The sequence below is a fragment of the Bos indicus x Bos taurus genome, chromosome 3 (genome assembly GCF_003369695.1).
Source record: "Bos indicus x Bos taurus breed Angus x Brahman F1 hybrid chromosome 3, Bos_hybrid_MaternalHap_v2.0, whole genome shotgun sequence".
In the NCBI taxonomy this organism is placed as follows: domain Eukaryota; kingdom Metazoa; phylum Chordata; class Mammalia; order Artiodactyla; family Bovidae; genus Bos; species Bos indicus x Bos taurus.
The window spans coordinates 90,337,452-90,356,023 of NC_040078.1; the positions used below are offsets into that span (position 1 = coordinate 90,337,452).

General features: G+C 41.3%; 1 long non-coding RNA gene across 2 annotated transcripts in view; it reads left to right on the forward strand.

Moving 5' to 3' along the window:
• LOC113889828 overlaps nt 1-15,295 on the forward strand; it is a 33,549-nt gene extending 18,254 nt beyond the window's left edge. For both annotated transcript variants that reach the window (XR_003510359.1, XR_003510358.1), the window contains 2 exons: nt 12,841-12,922; nt 15,254-15,295. This is a non-coding gene — a long non-coding RNA (uncharacterized LOC113889828). The remainder of the gene's footprint in view (nt 1-12,840; nt 12,923-15,253) is intronic.
• The last annotated feature ends 3,277 nt before the right edge of the window (nt 15,296-18,572 follow it).

An 18,572-nucleotide genomic window follows, 5' to 3' on the forward strand; every position in this document is an offset into this window, starting at 1 on the left:
CTCAGCCCAACATAGAGAGAACATTAGGTGTTAGCTGCCTAGTATGTAGGCAGGCCGAGGCACTGCCCTTGGCCTTATATTTAGGACTCTGAAAGGAGCTACAAATTCGAACTCATTGGGACAGAATAGGGAGACAGAGGGATAACCAGAACTAGTTTTTTCCAAGCCATCCATCTCCCCTGTGTGCTATGAACAGGTGACCCAAATTTCCCACATGACCCTGGCAGGCTTGGAAGGTGATTGATTTCAGAGGCAGCAAGCTTGCCTTAGGGGCTTCCCAGCTGGTGCTAGTGGTAAAGGACCCATCTGCCAATGCTGGTAGATATAAGGGACACAGGTTCCATCCCTGGGTTGGAAAGATGTCCTGGAGGAGGGCATGGCAACCCACTCCACTATTCTTGCCTGGAGAATCCCATGGACAGAGGAGCCTGGCGGGCTATGGTCCATAGGACCGCAAAGAGTCAGACATGACTAAAACAACTTAGCATGCACCCAAGCTTGCTGTAGGACCTGCTGTAATGAGTAAGAAGAGCCAGGGCCAGGATGAAGAGCATGGCAGGGACCGGAGGTGAGGCCTCGGCAGAACCTGAAGTGTCAGAGACAAAGGTATGAACAAGTGCCCCAGGACCTTCAGGAGCTGACAGGGGGAATGGGAGGAGGTGGGGAAAGACATAGAGACCTTGAGTTACTTAGCTGTCACCATTGGTAGCAAAGAAGGGCACTGCCCAGACACAGGGGTAGTTGCCAGAAGTAATAGCAGTGGCCAGTCCAGGGAGCAGCTCTAAATGGTCCCTCCACAGAAGAGGGTGACAATGGTCTCAGAGTGTCCAGGTCTCGGTCTGCTGCCGTTGGTCTTTCTCCACTAGACAGGAGCAGGAGAAATGGGCCAAATATGAGTGACTGAGTCAGTTTCACCCAAAGAAAGCTAACTAACTGCAAAGGACTACTAACTTATTGCATCAGAATGTATGTGCAGCAGACTGCATTAGAATAGTCCTCCCATCCCCACCCAACTCCCCGGGAGATGGAGAGTCACTCATAGTTCAACTCATCAAAGTTAAGGAGAAAATGAACTATATTTCTTCGAACATTAGAATCAGTGTGTAATTTTGCAATCCCTCCCCCACCATGTAAGATAAAGACAATAACACCTCCTGAGGTGGTTGGGAGAATGTGAATGAATCTCTCCCCCTGTGTAAATGCTCAGGTGAGTCAGGCATGATTAATGGAGTAGCTTAATATTAGTCACCTGTACTGATTGGCAAGCAGGACCTAAACAAAGCAAGGCTTCCTATCACCCTTGGGATAGCAAAGTAAGGAAGGTGCCCAGGAGCACACATCCTGATCAGATTGTCACATTTTCTGCCCCACATGTTCCCCCTCCACCATCACCCATATGTGTTACTTTATTACCTTGTTTCTTTTCCTTCATAGTGCATCACAGTACTGTTTATGTATTTTTATTGTTTATTGTACATATCTAGAAGGGCAAGAGCCATATCTAATTTCCTGAAAACTTAGGTATATGATAGACATATATTCGGAGAAGGCAATGGCACCTCACTCCAGTACTCTTGCCTGGAAAATCCCATGGACAGAGGAGCCTGGTAGGCTGCAGTCCATGGGGTCTCGAAGAGTCGGACATGACTTCGCGACTTCACTTTCACTTTTCACTTTCATGCATTGGAGGAGGAAATGGCAACCCACTCCAGTGTTCTTGCCTGGAGAATCCCAGGGACGGCGGGGCCTGGTGGGCTGCCATCTATGGGGTCGCACAGAGTTGGACACAACTGAAGCGACTTAGCAGCAGCAGCAGCAGCAGACATATATTAACTAATTAGTTGATGATGCCATTGCTTTCTTAGAGCCCTATGAAATCCAAGCATGGCCCATCATATGTGGGAGCGTTTTCATCAAAGGTAAAAATAGCTTTCTCGCTGCAGTCACTATCCACTAATATAATTTGCTAATTTTAATTTAGTTTTCAAAACCAATGAAAAATTAGCATTTTAATAAATACCAACTTTGAAGTATTTATGAATTGAGATTCAAATATGTGATGATTTATTCTTATGTAAAATGCCTGTTTTTTTTAATACATTTACAATGCCAATGTAACATGAAACCAAAATATACCACTTCCAAGAAATCCACATCTAACCTCGCTTTCATTGTGATCTGTTTTCTATATTCTTTCATTACTCTTAGTGTTTTTTGTAGGGGAATGAAGCTCTCCTATTAACCTCAGTTCAGTGCAGTTCAGTTGCTCAGTCGTGTCTGACTCTTTGCGACCCCATGAACGGCTGCACACCAGGCCTCCCTGTCTATCACCAACTCCCAGAGTCCACGCAAACCCATGTCCATTGAGTCGGTGATGCCATCCAACTATCTCATTCTCTGTCATCCGCTTCTCCTCCTGCCCTCAATCTTTCTCAGCATCAGGGTCTTTTCAAACGAGGCAGCTCTTCGCATCAGGTGGCCAAAGTATTGGAGTATCAGCTTCAGCATCAGTTCCTTCCAATGAATATTCAGGACTGATGTCCTTTAGGATGGACTGATTGGATCTCCTTGCAGTCCAAGGGACTCTCAAGAGTCTTCTCCAACACCACAGTTCAAAAGCATCAATTCTTCGTTGCTCAGCCTTCTTTATAATCCAACTCTCACATCCATACATGACCACTGGAAAAACCATAGCCTTGACTAGAGGGACCTTTATTGGCAAAGTAATGTCTCTGCTTTCCAATATGCTATCTAGGTTGGTCATAACTTTCCTTCCAAGGAGTAGGTGTCTGTTAATTTCATTGTTGCAATCACCATCTGCAGTGATTTTGGAGCCCAGAAAAATAAAGTCTGGCACTGGTTCCACTGTTTCCCCATCTATTTGCCATGAAGTGATGGGACCAGGTGCCATGATCTTAGTTTTCTGAATGTTGAGCTTTAAGCCAACTTTTTCACTCTCCTCTTTCATTTTCGTTAAGAGGCTCTTTAGTTCTTCACTTTCTGCCATAAGGGTGGTGTCATCTGAATATCTGAGGTTATTGATATTTCTCTCAGAAATCTTGATTCCAGCTTGTGCTTCCTCCAGCCCAGCGTTTCTCATGATGTACTCTGCATATAAGTTAAATCAGCAGGGTGACAATATACAGCCTTGACGTACTCCTTTTTCTATTTGGAACCAGTCTGTTGTTCCATGTCCAGTTCTCATTGTTGCTTCCTGACCTGCATATAGGTTTCTCAAGAGGCAGGTCAGGTGGTCTGGTATTCCCATCTCTTTCAGAATTTTCCACAGTTTATTGTGATCCACACAGTCAAAGGCTTTGGCATAATAAATAAAGCAGAAATAGACGTTTTTCTGGAACTCGCTTGCTTTTTCCATGATCCAGTGGATGTTGGCAATTTGATCTCTGGTTCCTCTGACTTTTCTAAAACCAACTTGAACATCTGAAGTTCACAGTTCACGTATTACTGAAGCCTGCCTTGGATAATTTTGAGCATTACTTTACAAGCGTGTAGGATGAGTGCAATTGTGTGGTAGTTTGAGCATTCTTTGACATTGCCTTTCTTTGGGATTGGAATGAAAACTGACCTTTCCCAGTCCTGTGGCCACTGCTGAGTTTTCCAAATTTGCTGGCATATTGAGTGCAACACTTTCACAGCATCATCTTTCAGGATTTGAAATAGCTCAACTGGAATTCCATCACCTCTACTCGCCTTGTTCATAGTGATGCTTCCTAAGGCCCACTTGATTTCACATTCCAGGATGTCTGGCTCTAGGTGAGTGAGCACACCATTGTGATTATCTGTGTCATGAAGATCTTTTTTGTACAGTTCTTCTGTGTATTCTTGCCACCTCTTCTTAATATCTTCTGCTTCTGTTAGATCCCTACCATTTCTGTCCTTTATTGAGCCCATCTTTGCATGAAATGTTCTCTTGGTATCTCTAATTTTCTTGAAGAGATCTCTAGTCTTTCCCAATCTATTGTTTTCCTCTATTTCTTTGCATTGATCATTGAAGAAGCCTTTCTTATCTCTCCTTGCTATTCTTTGGAACCCTGATTTCAAAAAGGTATATCTTTCCTTTTCTCCTTTGCTTTTTACTTCCCTTCTTTTCACAGTTATTTGTAAGGCCTCCTCAGACAGCCATTTTGCTTTTTTGCATTTCTTTTTCTTGGGGATGGTCTTGATTCCTGTCTCCTGTACAATGTCACGAACCTCCATCTGTAGTTTATCAGGCACTCTATCAGATCTAGTCCCTTAAATCTATTTCTCACTTCCACTGTATAGTCATAAGCAATTTGATTTAGGGTTCAGTTCAGTTCAGTTCAGTTGCTCAGTCATGTCCGACTCTTTGCAACCCCATGAACTGCAGCACGCCAGGCCTCCCTGTCCATCACCAACTCCCGGAGTTCACTCAGACTAATGTCCGTCGAGTAGGTTATGCCATCCAGCCATCTCATCCTCTGTCGTCCCCTCTCCTCCTGCCCCTAATCCCTCCCAGCATCAGAGTCTTTTCCAATGTGTCAACTCTTTGCATGGGGTGACCAAAGTACTAGAGTTTCAGTTTTAGCATGATTTAGGGTAAGACCTGTTAATAGCTTGTAAGAAAGAAGTTCCAGAATGGCTTTCCAGAGTGCTTACTCCAAAGAATATGTGTGTGTATACATGTGTGTATTTCATATACATACACACTCACACATATATTTGTGTGTGTGTTTTATGTACATATACTCTGATGTCTATAATTATCACATAGAGTACATATATTTGAAGTATAGTACTTTGAGTCATGAAGTCAAAACCAGAAGGCTCCTAAAGTTCATCACTCCAGTTCCCTTGTTTCAGAGTTAAGGAAACTTAAATCCAGAGAGGTCAAGGGATTTTTCAAAGATCAGAGTCCTTAGGTGACAGAGCAGTGTTTTGCATAGCAAGCTCCTGACTTTTGTTTGCGAGCCCTTTCTAGGACTCAGTCTGCCTTCAATAAATGTGTCTTCCATCTGGCTGGGAATTGGGTCTTGCAACCAGCCTAAACACTTACCACTCTATTGGAGAGTAATGGTGAAAATACCCAATTTCTTAAACCCTATCAGTGAGGGAGCTCATTTGGAACCCTCTCTGTTAACAGGAAAATTTTGACCTTCTCCTGTAAGCTTCATTATTATTCCAGCAGGAAATTGGAAAGATTCTTAAGTCAAAAAGACTGTGCTGGAATGATAAGCCAGATAGAGCTGCTAATGGAGGGTATCTGTGGAGGAAAGCAGGGAGAAGGATGGAGGGGTAAGGGGAAGGATGGACAGATATGATGGAGAAATGAGAAGACAAAGAAAGGAGGGAGCCAGTGAGAGATTAGAGGGAAGCAGAGAGACAGATGGACTTAGGGAACATACAAAAAGAAGAAAAGAGAGGAAGAAAGAGAAAAGGGAAGGTGAAGGCAGAGACAAACACAAGATATCCAAAAGCCAGAGGACTTAGAATAAGCTTATTTTTAAAGGGTATATTAGTTATTTTTCCAGATACCATGTGCAATATATTTTTCTTCAACCTCCAGACACCTTTTCAGGTGAAGTACCTCCATATTTAAAGCATTGGGTCCAATTGCTAACCTAAAAAGTTCAAATAAACACACCATTTTCCTTGAATTTTCAGACTTGTTTGTAGCATACTGGCATCCTGGAAAGAAAGAGATACAGAAGAGAGACAAGGAGAGGAGAGGGTGAGGCGAGACAGGCAGAGCAAAACCAAGAGCTAGGAAAAAAGATAGATATGATTCAGAAGCTTAGACCAAGAAAGCTACATGAAGAGCTAGGACAGAGACATGTACCATGCAACTCTGTAACTCAACCGCAGAAGTGAAGAATGTGGGGGGCCTGGAATGGGAAATACTAGAGAATCAAAGGCCAAAAACATGTCTTCCAAGGGTAAGGGGTTTTGAGTGGAAGTAGATTTGAACTGTGAGATGATTCTCTCTTTAAAGAACAGAGTGGAGGGGTTCTTTTCAATACACAAATCTGAAGAAAGAATGGGGGATCTATTTTTTCTAACTTGCTTATACAATACTACAAGCTCTGGAGAGGTTATGAACTGAGTTTTGAGCCCCTGAAACTCACATGTTGAAGGCCTAACTCCCAGTGTGAATGTATTTGAAGATACAGCCTATGGGCAGATAAAAGGTTAAATGAGGTCATACAGTGGGGCCCTGATCTCATAGGCCTTATGTCCTCATAAAAAGAAGAGGAGGCACCATTTCTTTCTTGCTTCTTCATTCCCTCCTTCCTCCTCTCTCTCTCCATACACAGAGGAAAAGTTATCTGAGGACAGAGCAAGAACACAGCTATATGCAAGCAAGGAAGATATTGTCACCAGAAACTGAATCTGCCCACACCTTGATCTGCGGCTTCTAGACTCTGGAGAAAATTAATGTCTGTTGTTTTAAGCTACCCAGTCTGTGGTATTTTGTTATAGCAGCCTGGGCTGACTAATACAGGCCATATGACATTCAATTAGGTTTTGTCAAATGCCTTTATTTATAGGTGTCAAAATTTACAGCCAGCCCTGACAAATAGTGGTTCTCTATAAACTTGTGTTGAAAAAGATCAATAGGTAGGTATTTTTTACCAGTTTACATGAAGCTAATTATAATTTAATAGCAACAACATTAACATATGAGATAATAAGAAGCTATGCAAATGTTGGTTGATTTTGTATTTGATCCTCACAGTAACTCAAGAGACACAATTATGATTATCCTGCCCATTTTACAGATGGGAAAATGGTCTTACCCCTTTCATGCTTCAGTGTACTGAAGGTCCCTCATTAGGTAGGTGTCAGGGCCAGGCTCAAATTCACACCTTTTGGCTTCTTCTGTGGCTCTCTCCCACCAGAAGTGCTTCTTCTTGGGGAAGAAGTTAGAACTCACTTGCTGAAGTTACTGCTTTTTTGAATCTGTCTGAAAAATCTCATGTGTTCCTTCAGAGCTCAACGTGATCATAGCCAGAAATTTTTGGCAAAGATTTTTATCACCACAGTATGTTCTGAACGACTAATGGGTTGACGTGGATGGTGAAGCATGACATCTATCCATAATGCATGGAGGATGGGTAAGGAGGAGCAAGGGGAGGGGTGAGCAAAGCCCCCTCTGGAATCAGGAACACTATGTGAACCGTTGGAAGTTACATTAAACAGAGAGGAGGAATGTTGAAGTCCTGGAATTGAGAGAAATCCAATACTGGAGCGTCAAGGCAGAGTAATTTAGAAGTTCAGAGCAAGGAAAATAGAAAATGACATCTGATATAAGAAAATGTCTCTGACCTGGACAATAAAATAAAATTAGCTTGCACTGCATGTTGGGAAGGCAGGGTTTTAAAGAAAGGGAATTTTGGCAATGGCTAGTGACTTAGCTTTTGCAAGGGAAAAAAAAAAATAACTACATAACTATGCTTTTTTTCTTTGACTCCTGGGTGGACAGTTTCAAGTTGCATTTATTGAGCACCTGTCTACCATAGCTATGGCCAAATCAACAATGTTACCTTGTATTGGCTTTCTCACCTTCCTCTTTCTCGCCTGTGTTTTTCTGCTGCCCCTCATCCCCTCTTTCTGGAATCACTTCATAAATAAACTGCCTGCATTTTTGTCTTGAGTTCTGCCTTTGAGGGAAACCAGACTAAGAGAGTTGATTATAGAAGTCTTAGAATGACATTTTTGGGATTGATCAGTAGGCTCTTTGGGATCAAAAGCTTAGTTTCCAAGAAGGGAACTTCAACCAGGTGACACAATAAGATTTCCACCGAATTTCAAACTGTATTTTCACCTGGCCATTTTGGGCTCTGGTATCTTTAGACCAAGAAGCAAAGAAGGAGTTGCTGAGTTGGTGGGAGTAATGGATCCTGACTCCCAAGAGAAGCTAGGGTTGCTGCCACAGAATGGAGGCAGGGTTGAGTACATCAGAAACTCAAGGGACTCATCTTCCATGTATGGTGAGAATGATAAGTTGACAACTGAAGCAACCGTGCCCAGGAGCTGCCATGGGCTTAGACACCTTAGAGATATCATCTTGGGGCAGGTCGCCAGGAAAGCAGCCTAGACTGACTCAACTGCTAGATGGGAGTGACGGCAACCTGTAGAAGGTGTTGGAGGAGTGAAGTGATAGATACTAATTAAGGCTTGGAACGGCTGAGACTGTGAGGATCTAGATTGTTTCACTTGCAGAATAGCGGCTAGGCACCTCCTGGAAGGAGATGAACTTAATGGAAGGCATGAGCAAATCTCAGTTCAGTTCAGTTCAGTCGCTTCATCATGTCTGACTCTGCGACCCCATGGACTGCAGCACGCCAGGCTTCCCTGTCCATCACAGATCCCAGAGTTTACTCAAGCTCATGTCCATTGAGTCAGTGATGCCATCCATCCCTCTCATCCTTTTATTGTCCTCTTCTCCTCCTGCCTTCAATCTTTCCCAGCATCAGGGTCTTTTCCAATGAGTCAGTTCTTCACATCAGGTGGCCAAAGGATTGGAGTTTCAGCTTCAACATCAGTCCTTCCAATGAATATTCAGGACTGATTTCCTTTATGATGGACTGGTTGGATCTCCTTGCAGTCCAAGGGACTCTCAAGAGTCTTCTCCAAAACCACAGTTCAAAAGCATCAATTCTTTGGCACTCAGCTTTCTTTATAGTCCAACTCTCACATTCATACATGATTCCTGGAAACACAATAGTTTTGAGTAGATGGATCTTTTTTGGCAAAGTAATATCTCTGCTTTTTAATATGCTGTCTAGGTTGGTCATAACTTTCCTTCCAAGGAGTAAGCGTCTTTTAATTTCATGGCTCCAGTCACCAACTGCAGTGATTTTGGAGCCCCCCAAAAAAACGTCTACCACAGTTTCCATTGTTTTCCTGGCTATTTGCCATGAAGTGACAGGACCAGATGCCATGAACTTCGTTTTTTTAATGTTGAATTTTAAGCAAACTTTTTCACGCTCCTCTTTCACTTTCATCAAGAGACACTTTAGTTCTTCTTTGCTTCCTGCCATAAGGGTGGTATCATCTGCATATCTGAGGTTATTGATATTTCTTCTGGCACTCTTGATTCCAGCTTGTGCTTCATCCAGTCCAGCGTTTCTCATTATATACTCTGTATACAAATTAAATAAGCAGGGTGACAATATATAGCCTTGAAGTACTCCTTTCCCTATTTGGAACCAGTCTGTTGTTCCATGTCCAGTTCTAAGTGTTTCTTCCTGACCTGTATACAGATTTCTCAAGAGGCAGGTCAGGTGGTCTGGTATTCCCATCTCTTTCAGAATTTTCCACAGTTTATTATGATCCACACAATCAAAGGCTTTGGCATAGTCTATAAAGCAGAAATAGATGTTTTTCTGTAACTCTGTTGCTTTATCGATGATCCACAAGTTTGGGCTTCTCTAATAGCTCAGTTGGTAAAGAATCTGCCTGCAATGCAGGAGACCCCGATTAGATTCCTGGATCAGGAAGATCCCCTGGAGAAGGGATACGCTACCCACGCCAGTATTCATGAGCTTTCCTTGTGACTCAGTTGGTAAAGAATCTGCCAGCAATGTGGGAGACCTGGGTTCCATCCCTGGGTTGGAAAGATCCCCTGGAGAACAGAAAGGCTACCCACTGCAGTATTCTGGCCTGGAGAATTCCATGGACTATATAGTCCATGGGATCACAAAGAGTTGGACATGACTGAGCAACAGTGACTTTCAGAGGATGTTGGCAATTTGATCTCTAGTTCTTCTGCCTTTTCTAAAACCAGCTTGAACATCTGGAAGTTCACGGTTCATGTATTGCTGAAGTCTGGCTTGGAGAATTTTGAGCATTATTTTACTCGCATGTGAGATGAGTGCATTTGTGCGGCAGTTTGAGCATTCTTTGGCATTGCCTTTCTTTGGAACTGGGATGAAAACTGACATTTTCCAGTCCTGTGGCCACTGTTGAGTTTTCCAAATTTGCTGGCATATTGAGTGCAGCATTTTCACAGCATCATCTTTTAGGATTTGAAATATTTCAACTGGAATTACATCACCTCCACTAGTTTTGTTTGTAGTGATGCTTCCTAAGGCCCACTTGTTTTCACATTCCAGGATGTCTGGCTCTAGGTGAGTGAGCACACCATTATGGTTACCTCGGTCGTGAAGATCTTTTTTGTACAGTTCTTCTGTGTATTTTTGCCACCTCTTCTTAATATCTTCTGCTTCTGTTAGGTCCACACCATTTCTGTCATTAATTGAGCCCATCTTTGCCTGAAATGTTTCCTTGTTATCTCTAATTTTCTTGAAGAGACCTATAGTCTTTCCCATTCTGTTGCTTTCTGCTATTTCTTTGCATTGATCACTGAAGAAGGCTTTCTTATTGCTCCTTGTTATTCTTTGGAACTCTGCATTCAAATGGGTATATCTTTCCTTTCCTCCTTTGCTTTTCGCTTCTCTTCTTTTCAGAGCTATTTGTAAGTCCTCCTCAGACAGCTATTTTGCTTTTCTGCATTTCTTTTTCTTGGAAATGGTCTTGCTCCCTGTTTCCTGTACATTTTCATGAACCTCTGTCCATAGTTCATCAGGCACTCTATCAGACCTAGTCCCTTAAATCTATTTCTCACTGCCACTGTATAATCATAAGGGATTTGATTTAGGTTATACCTGGATGGTCTAGTGGTTTTCCCTCCTTTCTTCTATTTAAGTCTGAATTTAGCAATAAGGTGTTCACGTCTGAGCCACAGTCAGCTCCCGGTCTTGTTTTTGCTGACTGTATAGAGCTTCTCCATCTTTGGCTGCAAAGAATATAATCAATCTGATTTCGGTGTCAACCATCTGGTGATGTTCATGTGTAGAGTCTTCTCTTGTGTTGTTGGAAGAGGGTGTTTGCTATGACCAGTGCATTCTCTTGGCAGAACTCTATTAGCCTTTGCCCTGCTTCATTCTGTACTCCAAGGCCAAATTTGCCTGTTACTCCAGGTGTTTCTTGACTTCCTACTTTTGCATTCCAGTCCCCTATAATGAAAAGGACATCTTTTTTGGGTGTTAGTTCTAGAAGGTCATGTAGGTCTTCATAGAACCGTTCAACCTCAGCTTCTTCAGCACTACTGCTCAGGGCATAGGCTTGGATTACCGTGATATTGAATGGTTTGCCTTGGAAAGGAACAGAGATCATTCTGTCATTTTTGAGGTTGCATCCAAGTATTGCATTTCGGATTCTTTTGTTGACTATGATGGCTCCTCCATTTCTTTTAAGGGATTCCTGCCCACAGTAGTAGATATAATGGTCATCTGAGTTAAATTCACCCATTCCAGTCCATTTTAGTTCGTTGATTCCTAAAATGTCGATGTTCACTCTTGCTATCTCCTGTTAGATTATTTCCAATTTGCCTTGAATCATGGACCTAACATTCTAGGTTCCTATGCAATATTGTTCTTTACAGCATTGGACCTTACTTCCATCACCAGTCACATCCACAACTGGGTGTTGTTTTTGCTTTGGCTCTGTCCTTCATTCTTTGGAGTTATTTTTCCAGTGATCCAATAGCATATTGGGCAGCTACCAATCTGGGGAGTTCCTCTTTCAGTGTCCTATCTTTTTGCCTTTTCATACTGATCATGGTTTTCTCAAGGCAGGAATACTGAAGTGGTTTGCCATTCATTCCCTTCTCCAGTGAACCACATTTTGTCAGAAGTCTCCACCATCACCCAGCTGTCTTGGGTGGCCCCACATGGCATGGCTCATAGTTTCACTGAGTTAGAAAAGGCTGTGGTCCATGTGATTAGATTGGTTAGTTTTCTGTGATTGTGGTTTTCAGTTTGTCTGCCCTCTGATGGAGAAGGATAAGAGTCTTATGGAACCTTCCTGATGGGAGAACTGACTGAGGGGGAAACTGGGTCTTATTCTAATGAGCGGGGCCATGCTCAGTAAATCTTTATGCTTGAACAATGGGGTCAATAGCCAGTGAATAAATTCTGCCTCCACTGACCTCCTGGGCAAATAGTTCTGAGATACATTCTAGAAGACTCCTTAGGAGTGCTGGCAGGATCAAGCATCACTCTCCTGTGTGGTGACCAAATTAATAACGATTCATCCTCATGTAAGTTTTCTTTCCTTTTCTCTTTCTGTTTCATTTGCTCTGCTCCCAACTCCTATTTCCAGGAATCATTTCCCAAATAAATTATTTGCACACTAGCCTTTGTCTCAGTGTCTACTTTAGGGGGGTAGATAGGTTAAGATCATGTAGTTTTGAGATTGTCTTCTAATTGTACTGGCTAACTAGTCTTGTGTGTGTCTTAGTTGCTTAGTTGTGTCCGACTCTTTGCAACCCCATTGACCGCAGCCCCACCAGGCCTCTCTGTCCATGGGATTCTCCTGGCAAGAACACTAGATTGAGTTGCCATTTCCTTCTCCAAAAGGAACTATAGAAAGAAAGAAAGTGAAGTGGCTCAGTCGTGTCCGACTCTTTGTGACCCCATGGACTGTAGCAATACTATATTACACATATAGATATACAGATATAGATATATTAAGTAAATACTATATTATTAGATTTTTATTTGTTTTGATGAATTGGAGACTGCTTACCTTTTAATTTGATGCAGGTTCTATCCCTCAGTTAGGAAGATCCCATGGAGTAGGAAATGGTAACCCACTCCAGTATTCTTGCCTAGAAAATTCCATGGATAGAGGAGCCTGGTGGGCTACAGTCCATGGTGTTGCAAAGGACACTACTGAGTGACTAAGCACACACACACCTTTTAATTTACTTTGAATTATTCACGGTAGTCATTTTACTTACAGTTTGCAAACAATTTTTAACAATTCTTTTCTGTTGTCTATTCTTACCATCAGATTTTTGCCTTCCTGTGTCTGGTTCTCAGAATGATATTTGGGAATTCTCACTAGGGATGCTGATTAGATGGCTAATGACAAGGTGGGTAATGAATCTTTCATAACAATTTATATTTGCTATGGATTTTTCCCTAGTCTGTTGCTTACTTTCTAAATTAGCTTTTTTTATTTTAAATTGTTGATCTTATATTTAATGTTTAATAATAGTCAATGATTAGGGAGATTAAACTGTACATATTAACAACAAATAGCACTAGCTCTTAAAACTAGAACTATAACCAGAAAAATATGTTTATGGTATAACATTAAATGAAAACAGAGAATAATAAAACTGTATTATATTGAATACAATAACTATAAAAAAAGGTTGACAGTGATTCTTCTGAGATAGTAACAGATAGTATAGTACTCTAGTCTTGGGCTAAAGGACAAAAATATTTTTTAAAAATGTTATATAATGCTGTTAAATTCCTTAAAAATATTTCTAAAGTAAATAGCAGTTAAACACATGCAATTTTTGGTGTCAAAGTAAACTGATGTGATTCAAATCTGATTGCGTCTGTCTTTTCCATGCAGTTGGTAACACACAGGGCTTTGTTCTTTCATTTGGAGAAAGTCACACTTTATTAATAATAACAACCCAATCTCTTGAGGGATCACTGAGCAAAGGCACAGGGCTTTGGAATGCTAGGTTCTGCCCCTGCTTTCAGGATATTTGGAAAACATTTCCCTGGAAGCTAAAGGAGCAGGGAATTTGCTTTTTTTCAGTGGCCTCCTCAAACACATGTAACTTACTGGAGCTTAAAGACTTACATTTGTAAAAGCCATTAGTGTCGATTAATGTAGACAAATGATTGAAATAGGGACATTGGGAGGTGCAACTCCGCACCTTGTACCATTTATGGGCAGGAAATGAGGAACAATTAGGTTGGTGAGGCTGGAAAACACCCCACTAGCCTTGCCTGCATGGGGTCAGCTTCAGGAAAGCTCAGGGGAGTGTAATGGGAGAAGGACTGGGGCCAGGACAGCGACAGATGGGAGCAACAGACAGCAGCTTTGGCCAAAGCAGACTTCTCAGCTTTGCTTCTCCGTATTGGACGTTGCTGGTAATACTGATGACAACTTGCGCTGGGTTCTTACAGATACCTTGGACGTATACTCAGTTACTGACTAATTCATCTACTTTCTCAGTCAGCAAATGTTTTCTGAGCACTTAGTCTCTTCAAGGGATCCTGTGGCGAACGGGGCATAATTTCTACCTTTCTGGAAGTGATAGTCTAGGGAATTTCAGGGTAGTGTGATGGAACATGGGGGCTGTAGGAGCTCACAGAGAGTCACTTAAATCCAGTTGTAGATGTTATGGAAGGCTTTTCATAGGAGGTGAAGTGCAAGGTGAGATGTGATGGACAAATAGAAATTCTCATTTTAAAAAATGAGAAAACTGACTTAGAAAGTCGAAGCCATCTGCCCTAGCACGGAAAACAAAGAGGAAGCCAACTCATGTCTGGCTCTAAGGGCAAAATAACATAAATGTTTCCAATGGGAGTTGACCTACTTATATGCCTAATGCATTTTGAATTTTTTATTGAATTATTTGTGAAAAATTGCATTTCATACTCTCTGCTTAAGTAGGCTAGGAAGTGGATGATTTTTTTTTTTTCATTTTCTTACTTCAATTCACTCAAATACAGACTTCTCAAATAACTCCAAGGCACTTTGCTTTGCCGTAAGGGGCACATAAGCAAATTCTATGATGTGTCTGTGTTCTAGACTCATGGTCTGGTGGAGAAGGCTGTGATAAGGATGAGAAGATAATTTCTCAAACTGTGAGATAGGGGAGTAAGAAATTCCTTCTGGTTTTGTTTAGAGAATATGATTAAAAGATTTGGATAGACCTAAAGAGGTATAATATTTGAGTAAGGCCTTAAAGTTGAAGAGAGGAGAAGGGACCAACCTTATAAACAAGCCTTCATGTAATATGATATCATAGTGTGATGCTACATTTTGATATGACACTTTATGATAATGAAGTGTTATGTCTGCTGTTGGGTTTTTCTTTCTCCTGATTATTAACTATATCTCTTCCAACACCCATTTTTCTATCAGCCAACTCATATAAATGCTTACCTGGTTTAGTCTTTAAAATTGTACTTGGACTGGAAAATTTGATAACTCACTGAAGCACATGGTAGGTTAAATAACTGTTCAAACATTTTTAGAATGGGCATAACACAGGGATCGATTCTGAAAGAGATGGGAATACCAGACCACCTGATCTGCCTCTTGAGAAATTTGTATGCAGGTCAGGAAGCAACAGTTAGAACTGGACATGGAACAACAGACTGGTTCTAAATAGGAAAAGGAGTTCATCAAGGCTGTATATTGTCACCCTGTTTTTTTAACTTATATGCAGAGTACATCATGAGAAACGCTGGACTGGAAGAAACACAAGCTGGAATCAAGATTGCCGGGAGAAATATCAATAACCTCAGATGTGCAGATGACACCACCCTTATGGCAGAAAGTGAAGAGTAACTCAAAAGCCTCTTGATGAAAGTGAAAGAGGAGAGTGAAAAAGTTGGCTTAAAGCTCAACATTCAGAAAATAAGATCATCGCATCCAGTCCCACCACTTCATGGGAAATAGATGGGGAAACAGTGGAAACAGTGTCAGACTTTATTTTTCTGGGCTCCAAAATCACTACAGATGGTGACTGCAGCCATGAAATTAAAAGACGCTTACTCCTTGGAAGGAAAGTTATGACCAACCTAGATAGCATATTCAAAAGCAGAGACATTACTTTGCGAATAAAGGTTCGTCTATTCAAGGCTATGGTTTTTCCTGTGGTCATGTATGGATGTGAGAGTTGGACTGTGAAGAAGGCTGAGCGGTGAAAAATTGATGCTTTTGAACTGTGGTGTTGGAGAAGACTCTTGAGAGTCCCTTGGACTGCAAGGAGATCCAACCAGTCCATTCTGAAGGAGATCAGCCCTGGGATTTCTTTGGAAGGAATGATGCTAAAGCTGAAAGTCCAGTACTTTGGCCACCTCATTGGAAGAGTTGACTCATTGGAAAAGCCTCTGATGCTGGGAGGGATTGGGGGCAGGAAGAGAAGGGGACGACAGAGGATAAGATGGCTGGATGGCATCACTGACTCAATGGACGTGAGTCTGGGTGAACTCCGGGAGTTGGTGAGGGACAGGGAGGCCTGGTGTGCTGGGATTCATGGGGTCGCAAAGAGTTGGACACGACTGAGCGACTGATCTGATCTGATCTGAACACAGGGATCACAATTTCAGGAGCAAAATATATATGTGAGAGTGTTTGAGCATAAGGTGACTTAGTTCAGCTCAGGTCAGTTCAGTCACTCAGTCGTGTCTGACTCTTTGTGACCCCATGGACTGCAGCACACCAGGCCTTCCTGTGCATCATCAACTCCCAGAGTTTACTCAAACTCATGTTCATTGAGTCAGTGATGCCATCCAACCATCTTATCCTCTGTTGACCCTTTCTCCTCCTGCCTTCAATATTTCTCAGCATCAGAGTCTTTTCAAATAAGTCAGTTCTTTGCATAGGGTGGCCAAAGTGTTGGAACTTCAGCTTTAACATCAGTCCTTCCAATGAATATTCGGGACTGATTTCCTTTAGGATGGACTGGTTGGATCTCCTTGCAGTCCAAGAGACTCTCAAGAGTCTTCTCCAACACCACAGTTCAAAAGCATCAATTCTTCAGCACTCAGCTTTCTTTATATTCCAACTCTCTATCCATACATGACTACTGGAAAAATCATAGCTTTGACTAGATGGACCTTTGTTGCAAAGTAATGTCTCTGTTTTTTAATATTGTGTCTAGGTTGGTCATAGCTTTTCTTCCAAGGAGCAAGTATCTTTTAATTTTATGGCTGCAATTACCATCTGAAGTGATTTTGGAGCCCCCAAAAGTAAAGTCTGCCACTATTTCCACTATTTCCCCATTTATTTGCCATGAAGTGATGGAACCAGATGCCATGATCTTAGCTTTCTGAATGTTGAGCTTTAAGCCAACTTTTTCATGCTCCTCTTTCACTTTCATCAAGAGGCTCTTTAGTTCTTTTTTGCTTTCTACCATAAGAGTGGTGTCATCTGCATATCTGATGTTATTGATATTTCTTCTGGAAATCTTGATTCCAGCTTGTGCTTCATCCAACCCAGTGTTTCTCATGATGTACTCTGCATACAAATTAAATAAGCAGGGTGACAATATACAGTTTTGATGTACTCCTTTCCCAATTTGGAACCAGTCTGTTGTTCCATGTCCAGTTCTAACTGTTGCTTCTTGACCTGCATATAAGGATCCTGATAATATACTGAAGAGTTCATCCTTTTTTATTTTAATTTTTAAATTAATTAATTTATTTGTCTGCATTTAGTCTTGGTTGTCTCACGTGGGCTTGTTAGTTGCAGCATGTAAATTCTAGTGCCCTGACGAGGATGCAACCCAGGCCCCCTGCATTGGTAGCTTGGAGTCTTAGGCACTGAGAGAAGTCCTAGGAGCATGCTTTTTAAAAATAGGGCCAGTTGTTACTCATGGACCAATAGATTATGGCCAGGGAGCAAGAGGTTTTCAGAGTTACTAGATTGTCTGATTTTCCAAGAGAAATCTGCATTTTTTGTGGATAATCTAAAGTATTTTAAATGTTAGCAGTAAATTACTGCTTTAGAATATACTAAGTGAAACAATTACAGTTAAAAACAGTCTGTAAACTGGATCCTATCTATAAGCCAGCAATTTGCAATGGCTGGCCCAATAAAAACTCAACTAAGCTTTTGAGCACATTCCTAAGTTCCTTATTTATATGACTCATTTAATTCTCACAATAAACCTTTGGAAGCAGGAATGGTGATGAAGATGATCATGATGATGATGCCCATTTTACAAATGACGAAATGAGACAGAGGTTAAGTAATTCCAAGAACACCTAGTTATCAAATAGGAGAATCAACATTCAGTTGAAGGAAATCTAGTTCTAGAATTTGTGTTCAAGATCACTATACTGCAATGTTTCTCAAAATAAATGGCTTTATTTATTTTGTTTAAGGACTTCTTGACAACTATTGGAGGTACTCAGTGACCTTTTTCTCTTTTTTGGGGGGAGGGATTTTTCACTTGAGTTTTTTTTTTTTTTAATTTTATTTTATTTTTAAACTTTACAATATTGTATTGGTTTTGCCAAATATCGAAATGAATCTGCCACAGGTATACATGTGTTCCCCATCCTGAACCCTCCTCCATCCTCCCTCCCCAGTGACCTTTTTCTGATCTTAATTTTGTTTCAGATGGTAGGGGTGCGAGAGACTTCCATGAATATATGCAATCCCTCACTTATTTAAAGCATATTTTTCAGTAACATCAAACTGTATTGTCAAGAAGAATGGGCTTTGGAAACCTAGACTCAAGATTGAATTCTTGCTCCTCCAATTATTGGCTGACTTGAGTCTTGATTTCCTCACTTGAACAATGAGGATATTGAAAAATACCCTTCAGGGTTATTGTAAAAAATGGAAGTAATGCATGAAAAATAACTTGGCTCAAAATAAGTGCTTGTTAAGTTAGAGACAGTATGATGACAATGATCGTTTTGGCGAGGAATTTAACTAGTACACACAAGACACTGTGTTGTGGGGAATCAAATGTTAATCCCATAGAGTTCCTGTCATAAGAAAATTGAGGTGTCAAGTAGCTAAGTAGAGGA